The sequence below is a fragment of the Apium graveolens genome, chromosome 3 (assembly GCF_009905375.1).
Source record: "Apium graveolens cultivar Ventura chromosome 3, ASM990537v1, whole genome shotgun sequence".
NCBI lineage: Eukaryota > Viridiplantae > Streptophyta > Magnoliopsida > Apiales > Apiaceae > Apium > Apium graveolens.
Window position 1 is genome coordinate 101,431,808 of NC_133649.1, and position 18,888 is coordinate 101,450,695.

Below are 18,888 nucleotides of genomic sequence, written 5' to 3' on the forward strand. Positions count from 1 at the left end.
CATAGTTGAGTTTGCAGTTGTTCACAAAATCCATCATCTTGTGGTAGTCACCAGACTGTTGAATCCCCTTGTTCACAAGAGCAGTGAAGTTGTTCTTCTCATAGATGAATCCAATTTGAGACATTATCTTGACGACTGGTGCCATTGTTAGAGAGTAAAAACTTGCAGAGAGAGAGTAAGTGCTTTGAGAAAGAGAGAAGTTAGAGCAGATGATTTGAGAATGATAAAAAAAAGCAATGAAAATGAATTATGCTTTTATACTCTCTCAAAAATAACTGTCAAAAATAATAAAGTAAAATAAAGTCACCAATAAGAATTTCCCAAAATAGAGGTTTAAAAATAAACTGTAAGAATTCCATCAATTATCCGTCGTGTTATGCTTACAAACTGTAAGTATACTCGATGGATAATGTTCAGAATCAACGGCTAAAAATAAGACAATTCGATGGATGAGGATAAATCAGTTATCCGTCGAGTCATAAAATATTCCAGAAAAATAATTGATTTTATTAACAAAATGTATACCAAAGGATGATCAAACTCGATGGATAATGATCATCCGTCGAGATGTAAATTTTGACTTAGCCAAAATTTCATCCAAGACTGAAAAATCAATTAGATTTCTGGCTTCATTACAACTTGCAAATTATCTGTAAAGATTCAAGAGTAATTAAGCATACCTAACTCACCTACCAACCTTGTAAAGGTAGATTCATCTAGTGGCTTGGTAAATATATCTGCAAGCTGCTTTTCACTTGGAACAAACTGTAGTTCCACAGTATCATTCATTACATGTTCCCTTATGAAGTGGTACTTGGTGTCTATGTGCTTTGTTCTTGATTGTTGTACTGGATTTTCAGTGATGGCAATTGCACTTGTGTTATCACAGAAAATAGGAATCCTTTCAACTTGCAGACCATAATCTAGCAATTGGTTTCCCATCCACAAAATCCGTGCACAGCAACTGCCAGCAGCAATATACTCAGCTTCAGCTGTAGAAGTAGAAACTGAATTTTGCTTTTTATTGTACCAGAACACAAGCTTGTTTCCTAGAAATTGACAGGTTCCTGTTGTACTTTTTCTATCAATTCTACAACCTGATAGTCTGCATCTGAATAACCAGTTAGATCAAAACCAGAATCTCTAGGGTACCAAATGCCAAGTTTTGGTGTTCCCTTGAGATATCTGAAAATTCTCTTAATAGCTACCAAGTGAGATTCTCTAGGATCAGCTTGAAATCTAGCACAAAGACATGTAGCAAACATTATATCTGGCCTACTAGCTGTTAAGCACAGAAGTGAGCCAAACATGCCCCTATAACTTGAAATATCACAGACTTTTCAGTAGTGTTTAATTCAAGCTTAGTTGCAGTGGCCATGAGAGTTTTTGCAGATGTGCAATTCATTAGATCAAACTTCTTTAAAAGATCATAAATGTATTTAGTTTGACTAATGAATATTCCATCACTAACTTGCTTAACTTGCAAACAAGAAAGTAAGTTAGTTCTCCCATCATGCTCATTTCATACTTACTTTGCATCAATTTAGCAAACTTTTTGCAAAGTTTTTCATCTGTAGAGCCAAAAATAATGTCATCTACATAAATTTGAACAAGTATACTAGAGACATTAACATTGATAAAGAATAAAGTTTTGTCTACAGTACCTCTAGTGAAGTGATTCTCTAAAAGAAACTTTGACAAAGTGTCATACCAGGCTGTAGGTGCTTGCTTCAGTCCATAAAGTGCTTTCAAAAGATAGTAGACATATTCAAGAAAATTTGGATCTTCAAAACCAGGAGGCTGACTGACATAGACTTCCTTCTCCAAATCTCCATTCAGAAAGGCACTTTTGACATCCATTTGATAGACCTTGAAATTTGTATGGGCTGCTGTTATGGATTAAAAACTAATATATATAATTGCTGTATTTAGTACTAAGGAACGTGAGCTTCGAGGCTCGATTTGACTGCTCTTGTGTTTTGTGACTCAATCTGCCTTAACAAGATGCCTACGTATCTTGCTGATTGCCAAGGATCAAGTCAAAAAACGTAGTTCTGATTGGTGGGGGTGAGACCCCTTATATAGATGTTGGGAGTCCTTGAATTGGACTTGGTATAGGAGACTTGGTGGGTAAGTCTCATAATTAGAATGGACTTTGGAGTCCTAGATAGTAGGAAACTGATTCCTTATCCTTTTAGGTCCCCTTGAGGCTAATCTATAAGGATTTATATCCTTATTGGGACTCTTCTCAATAGCTGATTTTTCCCTTATTAATTAATTACGAAATTAATTAATAATCAGGGCTTTTGGGCCTTCTTTATTTCATCGGGCCTGATCTGGTCCATCAGGCTTAACCTTTCTGGTCTGAGTATCATATATCTTTTTATTGGGCCTAGCAGCCCACACCTTGCAGTAAATTATACTATCATAATTTATTTATCCCTATCATTTGCCCCCCAACTTTTGGGAAACATTGATTAGGTTTCGCAGAAGTTAAATCTATTCGTTCCCTTACAGGGTTTCGTTTTTCCATAAAGTGTGGAGCGACCTACACATTTACAATTATCTTAATTTTCAGGAATTTTTTCCCTTAATTTCTGGGTTTTTCCCTAATTTTCTGGAATTTTTCCTTAATTTTCTAGATTTTTCCCTTAACTTCTGGGATTTATCCTTATTTTTCTGGATTTTCCCTAATTTCTGGGATTTATCCTTATTTTTATGGATTTTTCCCTTAACTTCTGGGATTTATCCTTATTTTTCTGGATTTTTCCCTAATTTCTGGGATTTATCCTTATTTTTCCTGGATTTATTCCTTATTCCTGAAAATATTAGTATTTTTCAGAAATTATTTAAGGAATTTCCTTATTTTTCCTGGATTTATTCCTTATTCCTGAAAATATTAGTATTTTTCAGAAATTATTTAAGGAATTTCCTTATTTTTCCAGGATTTATTCCTTATTCCTGAAAATATTAGTATTTTTCAGAAATTATTTAAGGAATTTCCTTATATTTCCTGGATTTATTCCTTATTCCTGAAAATATTAGTATTTTTCAGAAATTATTTAAGGAATTTCCTTATTTTTCCAGGATTTATTCCTTATTCCTGAAAATATTAGTATTTTTCAGAAATTATTTAAGGAATTTCCTTATTTTTCCAGGATTTATTCCTTATTCCTGAAAATATTAGTATTTTTCAGAAATTATTTAAGGAATTTCCTTATTTTTCCAGGATTTATTCCTTATTCCTGAAAATATTAGTATTTTTCAGAAATTATTTAAGGAATTTCCTTATTTTTCTGTAATTTTCCAAGAATTTTTCCTTCCCTTTTTCTTCTTTTTTCTTCCTTTTTTTATACAGATTTCGACCAGGAATCCATTCGACCAGGATCCTGGTCGAATTAACCTTCATATTGCCCTGGTCGACAGGGTTTCGAGCAGGATGTCTTCGACCTCAATTCCTGGTCGAATTTCGGCCAGGATTTTCTCCCCCCCCCTTTTTTTTTGGTCGACTAGGAATTTTCTCCCCTTTCGGTCAGGACTCTTGCTTTTTGACCGAATTAAGCTTCTTTTGTTGCCCAGGTCGACAGAATTTTGACCCCAATGATTTCGATCAGGATTCCTTCGTGTTTCCTGGTCGAATGGGTCTCAATTCTGGTCGAATTAAGCCTCTTTTTCAACCTTGATCGACAGAATTTCGACCTCAGGAGCTTCGATCAGGATTTCTTTGTATTTTCTGGTCGCATTGATCCTGGTCCTGGTCGAATTAAGGCCTTTATTTACCCTGATCGACATGATTTCGAGCTCAAGCCATTCGAACAGGACTTCTTTGTGTTTTCTGGTCGAACAGGTCAGGAATATACACATAGATTTGGGCCCTTAAACCTGGGCTGATCTCTGGGCCTCCCACATCAATTATTTAGGCCCTTTCCTGGGCTGGCTTGGTTCTTATTGGGCTAATCTTTGGGCCTAGTACTTTCAACTGGGCTACCCCTTTTTCTTTTGGGCCTCATTCATGCCCCTCTTTTTACCTGGGCTTTTACTGGGCCATCTTCACTTAGCTGGGCCTTTTTCTAGGCTTGTATTTTGTTCAACTGTGTTTTGTTTTAAGCCCAAGCTTCAAATTCTTCTGGATTTTTCTGGATTCTTCCAAATTCTTCAAAAAAGACTCAAGTTTTCTTCTGATTTTTGCTAGAATTCTCTTGAATTTTCCAGGAATTCCCTGGATAATTCCAGAACCTTCCAACTTTTGGGCCCAAATGGGCTTTTTAAGGCCCATTATCCACTTTTTCTTCCTATATATAGGTGGGGGGAGTGTGCATTCACTTCACACTCTTCACTCTTCACCCTTCATTTCATCTCAAACTTTCTCCCCTTCCTTTCTTCCCTTAGCTTTTAGCATTTCCTTTCTCAAATCCCTTCCATTAGTTTTCCAGCTTCAGGCTTTTTCCAGCTCATAAATGGCTGACAAGAGTTCCGAGAGGGCGGCAAAGATAGCCTCGGCTTCAAAATGAGGTAAGGATATCGTGATCCGTTCTTCATATATGTCTTTAATCGATATGATTAACACTAGGGGGGATGAATATCCCTCCACTGCACATCTCGATTCCTTTAATCATTGTAATACTTGGCACAACATAGATTTCGATAAACTAAATGCCCGTTATAACGTCCTTCCTCCTCTTAGATTAGTTCCAGTCTCTGGTGGTGACCGTACTTGCCACTGGAGACCCGACACTCTCTTCATTTACATAGATGCCCTTAATGCTGGGCTTAGGTTTCCTTTCCACCCTTTTATTCCTCATCTTTTAGCTGATTTACAAATTAACCCGTGTCAGCTTCCTCCAAACGCCTGGAGGAACATTTTATGTTTTATGGTTTGCTGCCTTAGGGAGGGCTTTCCTCTTTCTGTAGCTGTTTTTAGGAAGGTCTTTCAGTGTTACAATAGCTCTTCCAATATCTGTGGCTGGGTCTATGTCAAGCAAAGGCCCAAAAGTAAACATATCTTTAACAGCGTCTCTATTCCTGATAACAATCAAAATTGGAGGAATAGTTTCGTTGGGTTACATTGGGAGAATGGTGACTGGGGCACACTTTTCCGATCTTCCTTCGGGAAGGTCAGTGATGGTAGCCTCAAATCCATTCACTTAACTCCTGAGGAAACTATTATTTATAATGGTCTTAATCAGGATGATGGCACTACCACCAGCTGGACTCTTTTAGAGGAGTTCTCCCTCATTCATGTGGGACTATCCTCTGTTTCTCAACAGGGTATTTTTCTTCCCTTATCATCTTTATTTCGTTTCATGCATTATTAACATCACTTATTTTGTCTTTTGATTTGTTTTGCAGTTGCTAAGGAGATCAACGAGGACAACGTACCTCTCGTTGAAGAGACTGCTAGGATGAAAAAAGCCCGTCTTGCAGGCCTAGATACCCGAGGGAAGACCACGGAGCCTAGTTTCTTGAGAAAACACAAGGAGCCTATGGGGGAGGCTTCAGCTGAAGTAGCTGAGGGCCACAATGCTCCCATCATTGCTGCTGTTCCTGCTGCTGCTGCTACAGGCGCCTTCCAGCCTCTCTGGGAATTTCGCCGAGGGGACACCGTGGTTGGATCCACGAAGCATGCATGGGATTGGTCCTACCATAGCGTGACTCCCAAGGACTTTACTGATGTGGTGGCCACCCCTGATCTTAAGAGGATTAAGCTCATGGGAGCTCAGTCTCTGGCTTCGGTATGCCTTCTCTTTTTTGAACTTATCTTTCGTTCTTGTAGCATTTTCTTGCCTTATACTTTGTTAATTGATTTGTTTCAGTCTAACGCCTACTTTCAAGGCGCTGTGAGGCAAGCCGAGTCATGGAAGCGGGCTTCTGATAAGGCCGATAATGCCCTCATGAGGCAACAGAAGAAGTATGCTACCCTGGAGAAGAAGCTCAAGCGCAAGGAGGAAGAACTCGGAGAGTCTAACGCCGAGCTGGTGGTACTTCGGGCGGAGAAGGATAAAGCTATAGACAACTATCTGGACTCGGAGGAGTTTGCCCAATCCATGAGGATTAGGGATGATTCAGTCTTTCCCGGGTTTTTTAGGACTGGTTGGGACACGGCCCTTGGGACCGTGAACGAGGCTTGTCTGCAGAGGTTTCGTACCCGAGTAGTTGTCTCGGGTCATGTTCCTCAGTATCCACTCCTTCCTCCTCCCGAGTCTTCTTCTAGACCTGCTGATGACGATAGCTCTTCCTCCTCCTCCGAGACGACAGAGACATCCAGCGAGAGCGGAGAGGACGATGATATGGATGCCGAGGGTACTTCAGCTCCTTAGAGCTTTTTCAGCCCTGCATGGCTTGTTTTATCCTATTTTCGAGACTTTATTTATCGAACTTTTGTAATATCTATCAGATCTATTTTATTTATCACCTTTCATGCTTGCATCCATGCATTTGGTTTTTATTTGTTAGGCCACAAACATACTTTGAAGAACTCATGAATTTCATAAAATTGTCTGGGATTCGTCCCTTACACAAGTAATAAAACTAAAACATATAAATCCTAAGCAAGCAAAGCTTCAAGGTGCTTTTCAACCTACTCGCCATCCTGACGAGTGAGAATCGTATCCAGCTGCCCGACACATAGTAAACCTTCAGGTTTTGTGCATGCCAAGTTCTCGGGACTTCAAAACCATCCATAGTCTCTAGCTTGTAGGTTCCTCTACCTTGAACACTCTTGACTCTGTACGGCCCTTCCCAATTCGGGGCAAGCTTCCCTTTTTGTCCTACACCAGATGCTTCTATCTTCCTCAAGACTAGATCGCCTTGTTTAAAAAACCTTTCTTTAACCCTTAGGTTGTAGTAGAATGAAGCCTTTTTCTGATATTCTACTATCTTTGCATGTGCCGTATCTCGCACTTCATCGATCAGATCGAGGGCTAACCTCTGCCCTTCCTCATTTTCTTCTGTATTGAAAGCCTGAATCCTTGGAGAGGAATGTGATATCTCTACTGGAACTACTGCTTCTGCCCCATATGCCAACATGAAGGGAGTTGCTCCTGTCGTGACTCTACAGGTAGTCCTATAGGCCCATAATATGGGAAGTATCTCATCCACCCAATTATTTCTTGACTTCTCGATCCTTTTCTTTAATCCATCCAGGATTATTCGATTTGCTACTTCTGCTTTCCCATTAGCTTGTGGGTGAGCCACAGAGGTGAACCGTAACTCAATTTCATTTTCTTCACAATACTTCTTGAATTCCTCGTTGTTGAATTGTGTTCCATTGTCAGTGACGAGGATACGGGGAATTCCATATCGGCACATAATGTTTTCCCACAGGAATTGTGCAACCTGCTTAGTTGTGATTTTGGCCAAGGGTTTGGCTTCAATCCACTTGGTGAAATAATCAATGGCTACAATTAGAAACTTCCTTTGTGCCGTGGCCATAGGGAAAGGCCCTAGAATGTCCATCCCCCACATAGCAAAGGGAATAGGCGAGTTGATAGAGGTCAGCATCTCGGGGGGTTGTCTAACAACTGGTGCATGCTTCTGACAGCGATCACATTTCTTCACATATTCTTTGGCATCAACCATCATTTCTGGCCAATAGAAGCCTAAATGGGTTATCTTATGAGCCAAGGCCCTGCCCCCCAAGTGTTGTCCACAAATACCTTCATGCACTTCTTCAAGAGCCAAGCGTGCCTCATCGGGCCTGAGACACCTCAAGTAAGGAACCACGAAAGATCTTTTATACAGAATCCCATCTATCAAAGAGTACCTTAGTGCTCGAATAGTTAACTTCCGTGCTTCAGTTGCATCGCTTGGCAACCAACCGGTCTGAATGTGAGCCTTGATGGGATCAATCCATGATGTCCCCAAGCCTATGGGAGCCACTAGCTTAACATCTATGCTTCGTGTCTTCAAAACACGGAAGTACACACTTCCTGAACTTTCTTCAATCTCAGACGAAGCAAACTTTGATAACACATCTGCCTTAACATTTTTTTCCCTTGGAATCTGTTTAACATGGCATTCATTAAATTGGGTCATCACAGCCCTTACTAGGCGTACATACTTAGCCGTCGTATCATCCCTTGCCTCAAATTCTCCCTTTACCTGGGATATGATCAGCTTTTAGTCTCCACAGACCTTTAAGTTTTTGACTCTAAGTGTCCCAGCTAGACCAAGGCCAGCTATCAGGGCTTCATATTCTGCCTCATTATTTGTGGTTGGAAAGTCTAGCTTCATAGCATACTCAATCAAGAACCCATCAGGGCTTTGCAAAACCAACCCTGCTCCACTGGAGTTTGTTTTTGATGCTCCATCAAAATAGAGAACCCAATATTCTTTCTCATCCTTCTCTTTGCCCCCATTATCGACTCCCTTGTCTTGAGGTATGGCATCTTCCTGCCCCCGACTTCTTGGTTGGGTATAGTACATTCCACCACGAAGTCAGCTAGTGCCTGGGCTTTTATTGCCGTACGTGGCTTATACTTGAGATCGAACTCTCCCAGCTCTATTGCCCACTTAATCAATCTCCCACTTGCCTTGGGACTGTGAATGATATTTCTCAGTGGCTGATTTGTCAGCACTTCAATCTGATGAGCCTGAAAGTATGGACGCAGTTTTCTCGAAGCCATTACCAAGGCTAGAGCAAACTTCTCAATAGTTGAATAATTCAATTCAGCACCATGCAAAATTTTGCTGACATAGTATACGGGTTTCTGGACTTTCAGTTCCTCCTTAACCAACACCGCGCTCAAGGCGCTCTCTGAAACAGCCAAGTACAAGAATAAAACTTCACTCAGAACTGGCTTGGCCAACAACGGGGCCTGGCCCATATACTTCTTTAACTCTTCAAATGCCTTCTGATTTTCGTCACTCCATATAAAGTCTTTGATGTTCTTTAGTGACTTGAAGAATGACAAGCACTTATCTCCTGACTTGGAGATGAATCGTCCTAGCGCAGCAACCCTTCCTGTGAGCTTCTGAACATCCTTGATAGTTTTTGGTGGTTCCATGTCCAGGATCGCCTTTATTTTATCGGGGTTAGCCTCAATTCCCCTTTTTGAGACCATCAATCCCAAGAATTTTCCAGATCCTACTCCGAAAGCACACTTCGTAGGATTCAACATCATCTTGTGGTACCTCAGGACCTCAAAAGCTTTCCTCAAATGGGTTATGTGATCAGTCTTTACTAGACTCTTGACTAACATGTCATCAACATAGACTTCCATGGTCTTACCGATAAGATCCTTAAAAATTTTGTTTACCAACCTTTGATAGGTGGCTCCTGCATTCTTGAGACCAAATGCCATAACAAGATAACAATAAACACCAAAGTCAGTGATGAATGATACCTTTGGAATGTCATCCTTATGCATTTTGATCTGGTTGTATCCGCTAAATCCATCCATGAAACTCAGCATCTCATGTCCAGCAGTGGCATCAATCAAAATATCAATCCTCGGCAACGGAAAACAGTCTTTGGGGCATGCATCATTTAGATCAGTGAAGTCTATACACATCCTCCACTTTCTATTAGCCTTCTTCACCATTACAGGGTTTGCTAACCACTCCAGAAATTGAATCTCCTCAATGAAACCAGCCTCTAAGAGCTTTTCTACTTCCTGTTTTATAGCCTCTTGTCTTTCCGGGGCAAAATTTCTTTTCTTTTGTTTCACTGTCTTCCGGCTTGGATCCACGTTCAACTTATGAGTAATCAGCCCCGAGTCTATGCCTGGCATATCAGCTGCTGACCAAGCAAACACATCACTATTTTCTTGCAAAAATTTTACCAACTTCCCTCTAAGGGGCTCTTCCAATGTGGCTCCAATGAAAGTTATCCTTTCAGGATTCTCGGGGTCTAAAGGAACCGAAACCAATTCTTCTACTGGCATTCCTCTATTCTCGTCATTTTCTCGAACATCCATATCTTCAATAGGAAGAACCTGCCCCCCGACTCCATCTGCCCTCAAAGAGGCCACATAACAGCTTCTAGCCATTTTTTGATCTCCTCTCTCTTCTCGAATCCCGTTTCGGGTGGGAAACTTCATGACTGAATGGTAGGAAGAGGGGACTGCCTTGAAGGCATGTATCCCTGTTCTCCCCATGATAGCATTATAAGTTGAACTAGCCTTTACCACCATGAAATCCAGCATCTGCGTTGCTTGCCTTTGCTCCGTACCTATGGTGGTCGACAATTTGATTATCCCTTCCACAGGACATTCTACTCCAGCAAATCCATATATCGGCATGTCGGTTGGTGTCAACTGGGAGTCGTTATACCCCATCCTTAGAAAGGTGTCGTGGAGCAAGATATTCACAGAAGCACCATTATCCACAAGGACCCTCTTAACCGGGCTATTTCCTATTATCGGTGTTATGACCAGCGGGTCGTCATGGGGAAACTTCACACCCTCTAGGTTGAAATCATCAAAAGCCAATGTTACTTCTGTCCTGGCCCTCTTCGGGGCTTCTCCAACAATATGCATAACCTCCCTGGTATATGCCTTTCTGGAATTTTTGGACAATCCAGCAGCAGTTGGACCTCTAAAGATCGTGTTTATCACAGGTCCTCGAGGACGTCGTGGCCCTCCAAAAATTGCATTTATAACCGGCCCTCTAGGTTGGGGATTCCGCCCCTGATCGTCTTGGTCCCTCCTACGATCTTCAAAGTTCTTCCTTCCATTATTGTTTCTGTCCCCTCCATCTCCAGTATACTTGTTCAACCTTCCTTTTCGAATCAAAAACTCAATTTCATCTTTCAATTGCATACACTCATCGGTGTCATGGCCAACATCCTTGTGAAACCTGCAATACTTGCTCTTATCTAGCTTGGCAGGATCAGCCTTCAAGGGCTTAGGCCAGCGAATATCTCTATCTTTCTCAATCTCCATCAAAATCTGACTTCTAGGAGCACTCAGCTTAGCGTATTCAGTGAACTTTTGCCCAGGTCCTCCCTTCTTGGGGGTTGAATCAGGGTTTTGTTCGGTTCTAGGATATTTGTCCTTAGCGATATACTCCAGATCAGTTTTTTGTTTCTTGCCTCCAGTGGGCTCATTACTTACTACGGTTTTCCTCATGCTTTCTTCAACCTTGATATACTTCCCTGCCCTCTCTTGGAGTTGCAACATGTTTTCAGGGGGACGTTTTGCCAAGGACATCTTGAAAAACTCATCCCTAGTTCCTTGTTGCAGTGCTATCATGGCTACCTTATCATCAAGGTCTGGGACTTTTAAAGCCTCCTTTGTAAAACGATTCAGGTAATCTCTCAAGGATTCCTTAGTTCCCTGCACAAGACTCATAAGAGATGCTGAACTTTTCTCATGGACTCTTCCACTGATGAATTGCTTAATAAAAGCCTGACTTAATTCTCTGAACGATCCAATAGAATTTGGGGGCAGGCGACTGTACCATCTTTGAGCCATACCCGACAGGGTTTGAGGGAAGGCCCGACACTTTATAGCATCATTCACGGGTTGCAGCAGCAGTGCATTAGAGAATGTCCTAACATGCGGGGTCTCCCGTGCCATCATAGGCTTTGATAGTGGGCATCTTGAATTTCCTTGAGATATGGGCATTCATTATCTCTTCTGTGAAGGGTGGAGTTGGATCATCAGGATCTCCAAGGGGAAGGAGATTGCTTGGATCAGTTCTTGGGACAGCAGCCCTTCTTCTTACCGGACCATCCAGGTCTATGACAGGAGGAGGATTTCTCCCCCTAGGAGGTATCTGGGGTCTGGTGGCCTGGTGAGCCTCCAAATCACGCCTCAGCCTTTGGATTTCAGCCTCATGAGCCCTGATCCTTTCCTGCACTTCTTGGGGATTCGCCCCTGGGGTGCTTTGGGGGCGTTGCCTTCCATTAGCTATTGGCTCTTTTCCAGGACGCCTCCTTCTCGGGGCCACTTCATCATCCGAAGATTCGGAGTCTCTCTCAGTGTAAGGACCAGAAAATTCCCGATCCTCAGGGATAGGACCCAAACCTCGTATATAGGGGGGCGACTGCCCTCGTGCTTCGCTTCGCCCAGCATATCCGCTTCCTCCAACCTCAGGGTGAAGGGGCATCCCATAAGGGGGGTTAGTAGTAACAATAGTTGAATATTCATACCCGACGGGTCGAGAATTCACAGGTATATGTACTTGTTGAACTTGAGGATTCGTACCTTGAATAGTCGGGGGAGTTGTCCCTTATAGCTGAGGTTGAGTTGCCCCTGTCTGGGCTTCCCCCTGAGTAGATGCATAAGTTGAATGGGGAGGAACCTCCACGGTTGACGAAATCACCTGGGTTGTCTCTGATGGTGTTCCTTCCTCTAGAGCTCTAATTGTTCTCCGTGTTCTCGTCATGGTTGTTGTTGTGTCTTCCCACAGACGGCGCCAAATGTTATGGATTAAAAACTAATATATATAATTGCTGTATTTAGTACTAAGGAACGTGAGCTTCGAGGCTCAATTTGACTGCTCTTGTGTTTCGTGACTCAATCTGCCTTAACAAGATGCCTACGTACCTTGCTGATTGCCAAGGATCAAGTCAAAAAATGTAGTTCTGATTGGTGGGGGTGAGACCCCTTATATAGATGTTGGGAGTCCTTGAATTGGACTTGGTATAGGAGACTTGGTGGGTAAGTCTCATAATTAGAATGGACTTTGGAGTCCTAGATAGTAGGAAACTGATTCCTTATCTTTTTAGGTCCCCTTGAGGCTAATCTATAAGGATTTATATCCTTATCGGGACTCTTCTCAATAGCTGATTTTTCCCTTATTAATTAATTACGAAATTAATTAATAATCAGGGCTTTTGGGCCTTCTTTATTTCATCGGGCCTGATCTGGTCCATCAGGCTTAACCTTTCTGGTCTGAGTATCATATATCTTTTTATTGGGCCTAGCAGCCCACACCTTGCAGTAAATTATACTATCATAATTTATTTATCCCTATCAGCTGCATAGGCTAAGAAAATTCTGATGGCTTCAAGTCTTGCAACAGGAGCAAAAGTTTCATCAAAATCTATTCCTTCTTGTTGACAGTAGCCCTTAGCAACCAATCTAGCTTTGTTCCTGACTACTATGCCATTTTCATCCATCTTGTTTTTGAATACCCATTTGGTGTTTATTGGATTCTTCCCTTTAGGCTTAGGCACCAGCTTTCATACCTTATTCCTTTCAAATTGGTTTATCTCCTCCTGCATAGCTAAAATCCAATCAGGATCCAATAAAGCTTCTTCTACCTTTCTTTGGTTCTTCCTTAGAGAGGAAACTGCTATATAGACATTCTTCCTGAGTTGCTCTCCTTGTTTGAACTCTAGAAGATACATCACCAATGATGAGCTCAAAGGGGTGATCCTTTGTCCATTTCCTTTGTTGGGGTAGATTAGCTCTAGATGAAGAGGCCTCATTGTTGTCTTGATGTGTGATTGAGTTTTGATTGTTAGAAACTCCCCCTGAGTTTATGGATCTTTAATTTGAGAAAGGAGAACTTTCTGTAAGTGATCTATTCTGACTTTCAGCTTCTTTTGATGACCCGACGGATGGTGAATTTTGAGTACCGACGGATGGAGCTGGCTGTCTCCCGACGGATAAAGGAGATTGTCTCCCGACGGATGAAGCATTTTGCAACTCGACAGATGTTGAATTTTGTGCTTCATTTGTAGTAAATTTTTCTGCATTATCCTTTGAAACTATTTCTTGATCACTTTCATCATCACTGTCATCACTAATCATCTCCACATTATCAAATTTGAGGCTCTCATGGTAATCTCCATCTTGCAGTCCTTCAATCTTTTTATCATCAAACACAACATGTATTGATTCCACAAAAATGTTGGTTTTTAGATTGTAGACTCTATATGCTTTACCAACAGCATATCCAGCAAAAATTCCTCCATCTGCTTTAGCATCAAACTTCCCATTCTGATCAGTTTGATTTCTCAAGATATAACATTTGCAGCCAAAGACATGAAGAAAATTTAGAGTTGGTTTCTTGTTCTTGAACAATTGATAGGGAGTCATGCATTTTGCTTGATTAACCAGAGAAATATTCTGAGTGTAGCATGCAGTATTTACAGCTTCAACCCAGAAATATGTTGGTAACTTAGACTCTTCCAGCATTGTCCTTGCAGCTTTAATAAGTGATCTGTTCTTTCTTTCCACTACTCCATTTTGTTGTAGAGTTCTTGCTGCTGAAAATTCATGCAAAATCCTATTTTCTTCACAAAATACTCGCATGACAGAATTCTTGAACTCAGTTCCATTATCACTCCTGATTCTTCTAACTTTAAAATCAGGATGATTGTTGACTTGCCTTATGTGATTGATGATGATTTCACTAGCCTCATCTTTGGACTTAAGGAAATATGTCCAAGAGAACTTTGAGAAATCATCTACAATTACTAGTCAAAATCTTTTCCTTGAAATGGACAACACATTGACTGGTCCAAACAAATCCATGTGTAGCAGTTGCAAAGGTTCTTCAATTGTTGAATCAAGCTTCTTTCTGAATGATGCTTTAATTTGCTTTCCCTTTTGGCAAGCATCACACAGTCCATCCTTAGAAAACTCCACTTGAGGAATGCCTCTAACCAGTTCTTTCTTTACAAGTTCATTTATGGTCTTGAAGTTTAGATGTGATAGCTTCTTATGCCATAGCCAACTTTCATCTTGACTTGCTTTACTGAGAAGACAAGTAACAGATTCTGCATTTGATGATTTAAAGTCAACTAAGTACACATTTCCTTTTCTTACACCAGTGAGAACCACTTTGTTGCTTTTCTTGTTTGTCACAACACATGCTTCTGATAAGAAGGTTACTGAATTGCCTTCATCACACAGCTGGCTGATACTCAACAAATTATGCTTGAGACCATCCACTAAGGCAACCTCCTCAATGATGACATTGTCTTTTGAAATCAAGCCATATCCCACAGTATAACCCTTGCTGCCATCTCCAAAAGTAATACTTGGGCCAGCTCTCTCCTTGAACTCTGTGAGCAGGGTGGAATCACCAGTCATGTGTCTTGAACAACCACTATCCAAGTATCATAGATTCTTTATGTTTCCCTGCACACATTAAAATCAAATCAAGTTGATTTTGGTACCCAAGTTTCCTTGGGTCCTGCCTTGTTAGCTTTCTTTTTCTGTTTCTTAGGTTTGATCTCATTTGACTTGGGGATATTAGATTCATCCTTAGTCATTTGATTTGGACCTTTGAAATCATTCATTGCAACCGAATTATCATGCAAATTTTGATTAACAGGAAATAGCATGCTATTAGTAAACATGTTATTCCAGTAAGGCATGCTAAATGGCATTTGAGGCATACTAAATGCAGCATAATAAGGATTATGTGCAAATGGCATATTAGCAAATTGTGCATTCATATTCTGTGTAGATATAACATTCATAGGCATAGAAGACATGGCATTCATGTTGGGAAAAGGAGGTGGCACAGATATGGAAGTAGGCATGGCAGTTTTGCAATTAACAGACAGATGATTTACACTACCACACTTAACACAGATTTTTCTTGGAGCATACTTATCAGGTGTGTAGTTGTTATGCTTGTTAATCCCTACTTTACCATTTCTATTGTTTTTCCTTTTAGCCTCTGTTTTCACCTCAATCTTTTCTAATATGTCATTCAATTGCTTGATAGACAGATGACCAACATTCACTTTCTTTTCCTTCTTTACTTGACTAGATTCTCCTGTAATGAAGTTTTTGGACACTGATCCATATTTTTCATTTAACTAGCAAGTTTGGCTTTACTCACAGGTTTGCTCACAGCCAACGAATGAGTATTATATCACTCGACGGATAATCCTTTGATTATCCGACGGATGACTCTCATCATCCGTCGAGTCCACATCTGTTAGCAATCCTTCAACCAAATTGGATTCCAGCTTCTCCTTATTCTTCTTCTAGGCTGCATCACAAAAGGACTCAATACCTTGAACTTTGGTGATTTGAGCATGAACATCTCTAGATATTTTCCATGCCTTAATCACCTCCTGTTCTCGTTCAAGCTACTTCTTCAAGATCTCTTCTTTCTTCAATTACTCAGTTAATTCATCCTTAGCAATCTTACACTCAATTTTTAATTTTTCAAATTCAATAAATTGAAACTCTAGCACATTATTCCTCTCACTTAAAAACAAATTGTTTTCTTTGATTTTAGCATTTTCCTTAGTAAGAGACTTAAGTGTAACATGCAAATTATATAATTCTGTAGACATGTCATTTATTGCATCATTATACTCAGCTTTAGATAAATGTGCAAGGTTACTGGTGATTACCTGATTACTTGAAGAACTTGTCTCTGTCTCATCAGACTTGGCCATTAGGGCTAGATTGACATAGCTGACATCATCATCCTCATCCAGACCATCTGCCGCCCAGTCATTTTCTTGTGTAATGAAAGCCCTTTCCTTTTGTTTGAGCAACTCAAAATATTTTTGTTTATAATCTACAGGCTCAAACTTCTTCTTGCTGGAATCTGACTTCATACACTCACTGGCGAAGTGCCCTGCTAAGCCACATTTGAAACATTTGAATTTTGATTTATCCACCATGTTTCTATTTGGCTTAGCTGCTCGAAAGTTCTTCTTGAACTTGAGCTTGACAAATCTTCTGGAAAGAAATGCTAGATGTTCATCAATGTCATCCATGTCATCTTGGCTCAAAGAATCTTCATCTTCTGCTACCATCCCCTTGCCCTTGTTTTCACAGACCTTTGAGGTTGACTCAACAGCTTCTATCTTCATCTCCTTCTCCTTTTCTAACTCAGCAGCTAGTGCAATGGACCCTCCTTTCTTCTTTTCTCTCTCCATCCTCTCATCTTGCTCTATTTCAAGCTCATAAGTTTTCAGGATGCCATACAGTCTCTTCAAAGTAAACTCCTTGTAATCTTGAGAGTTTCTTAATGAGGCTGTCATTGGTTTCCATTCCTTTGGAAAAGATCTAAGGAACTTAAGATTGGAGTCTTTTGTCTGATAGACTCTTCCATGCAACTTCAGAGCATTTAGTAGTTTTTGAAATCTACTAAAAATGTCAGTGAGAGACTCACTATCTTCACTATGAAAGTGCTCATATTGCTGAATTAGCAGCTGCATCTTATTTTCCCTGACTTGTTCAGTGCCATTACAGATAATCTGTATTGTATCCCAAACTTTCTTGGCAATTTTGCAATTGATGATGTTGTCAAACATGTCACCGTCAACTCCATTGAACAGAATATTCATGGCCTTCTTGTCCTTCCTGACTTATTCAATATCAGGATTTGACCATTCATGCCTTGGCTTGGGGACTAATGACTCATTTCCAGTTGCAGCTCTCATTGGTACATGAGGGCCTCTCTCTATGCAATCTACATAGGCCTCATATTGAGAAAGTAAATGAAGATGCATCTTTACCGTCCAGTGATGGTAATTATCTTTGTCCAGAAAAGGAATCTTGACTCCAACATCCTTCTTGTTCATCTTGCTGTTTGTTGTTATCTTTAAACTCTTTGTTCTTCAATAGCTTGCTCTGATACCAATTGTTAGTCCCTAACAATGCAACAAGAATTACAGAAGGGGGGTTAAATGGAATTCTTGAACCTTTTTCAGAAATATAAAATGTTCTAACTTAAGATATATATATATATATATATGACAGTGTTTGATTTGCAAAATGCGGAATATTAAATTAAATATGAATCGAAACACAAAGTAATAAAAACACAAGTCTTTAAAACTTTCTGGTGGATTAGAAAGTATCCACCAGATATATATATATATATATATATATATATATATATATATATATATATATCGAGAGAACTCTGTTAAGCTTGAATAGCTTACAACTGCTTACACAATTAGAACAACTAAACTTGCAGAGAAATGCTAAGAATATAGCTTACAAATGTTTCTCTGAGAATTTACTTGCTTAGTCTTCTTGTTGTTCTAATTGCTACTCTTGGTTTATATATCACCAAGATTACACAGTAATAAGACAATATAATAAAACAAAACCTATCAAGTCTAATACTACGCTGCTTCATTACTCTATTCCAGCATATTTGAATATCCTCATAATAGCATGGAAATGGTAATGCTTCTTTGTTCTAAAAAACCCAGTTGAATAGGCTTCCACATTCCTTTTTCATATACTCGATGCATGTGACTGTGTTGTCACTGTCAACAGATGTTTGAATTGATTATCTGTCGGGTACATGATCATCCTTCGGGTTGCCTTGTTGATCATCCGTTGAGTAGCATTATTGATCATCCGTCGAGTAGCTATCTGGCACTTGACTTCATTTCATTTATGCAGAATTACAAGACATCATCTATGTACAATTAATCAACCTATTATGCATATCTAATTAAAGTCAACATGACTTATATGCTACAACAGAATCTAAACAAAGGTGTTTGCAGAAATGTGCTACATGACTTATTGTTACATAAGCTACTCACTCGATGGATAACAAATTATCATCCGTCGGGACTATATTGAGTCATCCGTCGGGACTTTATTCCTTATCCGTCGAGTGCTACATTTTTCACTAAGTTAAATCTACTAAGGTGTTTTGTTAATGAAATCATCAAGTTCACAACATATTCACAACAATAAAGTTTGCTGACAAGGTTAAAGCTCAAAAGACCACAGTCAAGATACAAATGCCACTTCCTGCAACTCATGATCAGAAAAAGTTATATACTGAGGGAACAACTTCATCAGTTTGTAATAAAGTCATTTCAAATCCTGATCTAGCCAATCCTGACTCACCTCCATCTAAGATCATTGAGGTCTCATATGAGAGAATTAGGGATCTAGCTCAAAAGGTTGGTCTTGATACAACTGTCAAAAGGAAAGTGAAAGATTATTTTCGATATATTATTTATTTTGGTATTTGTACGATTAA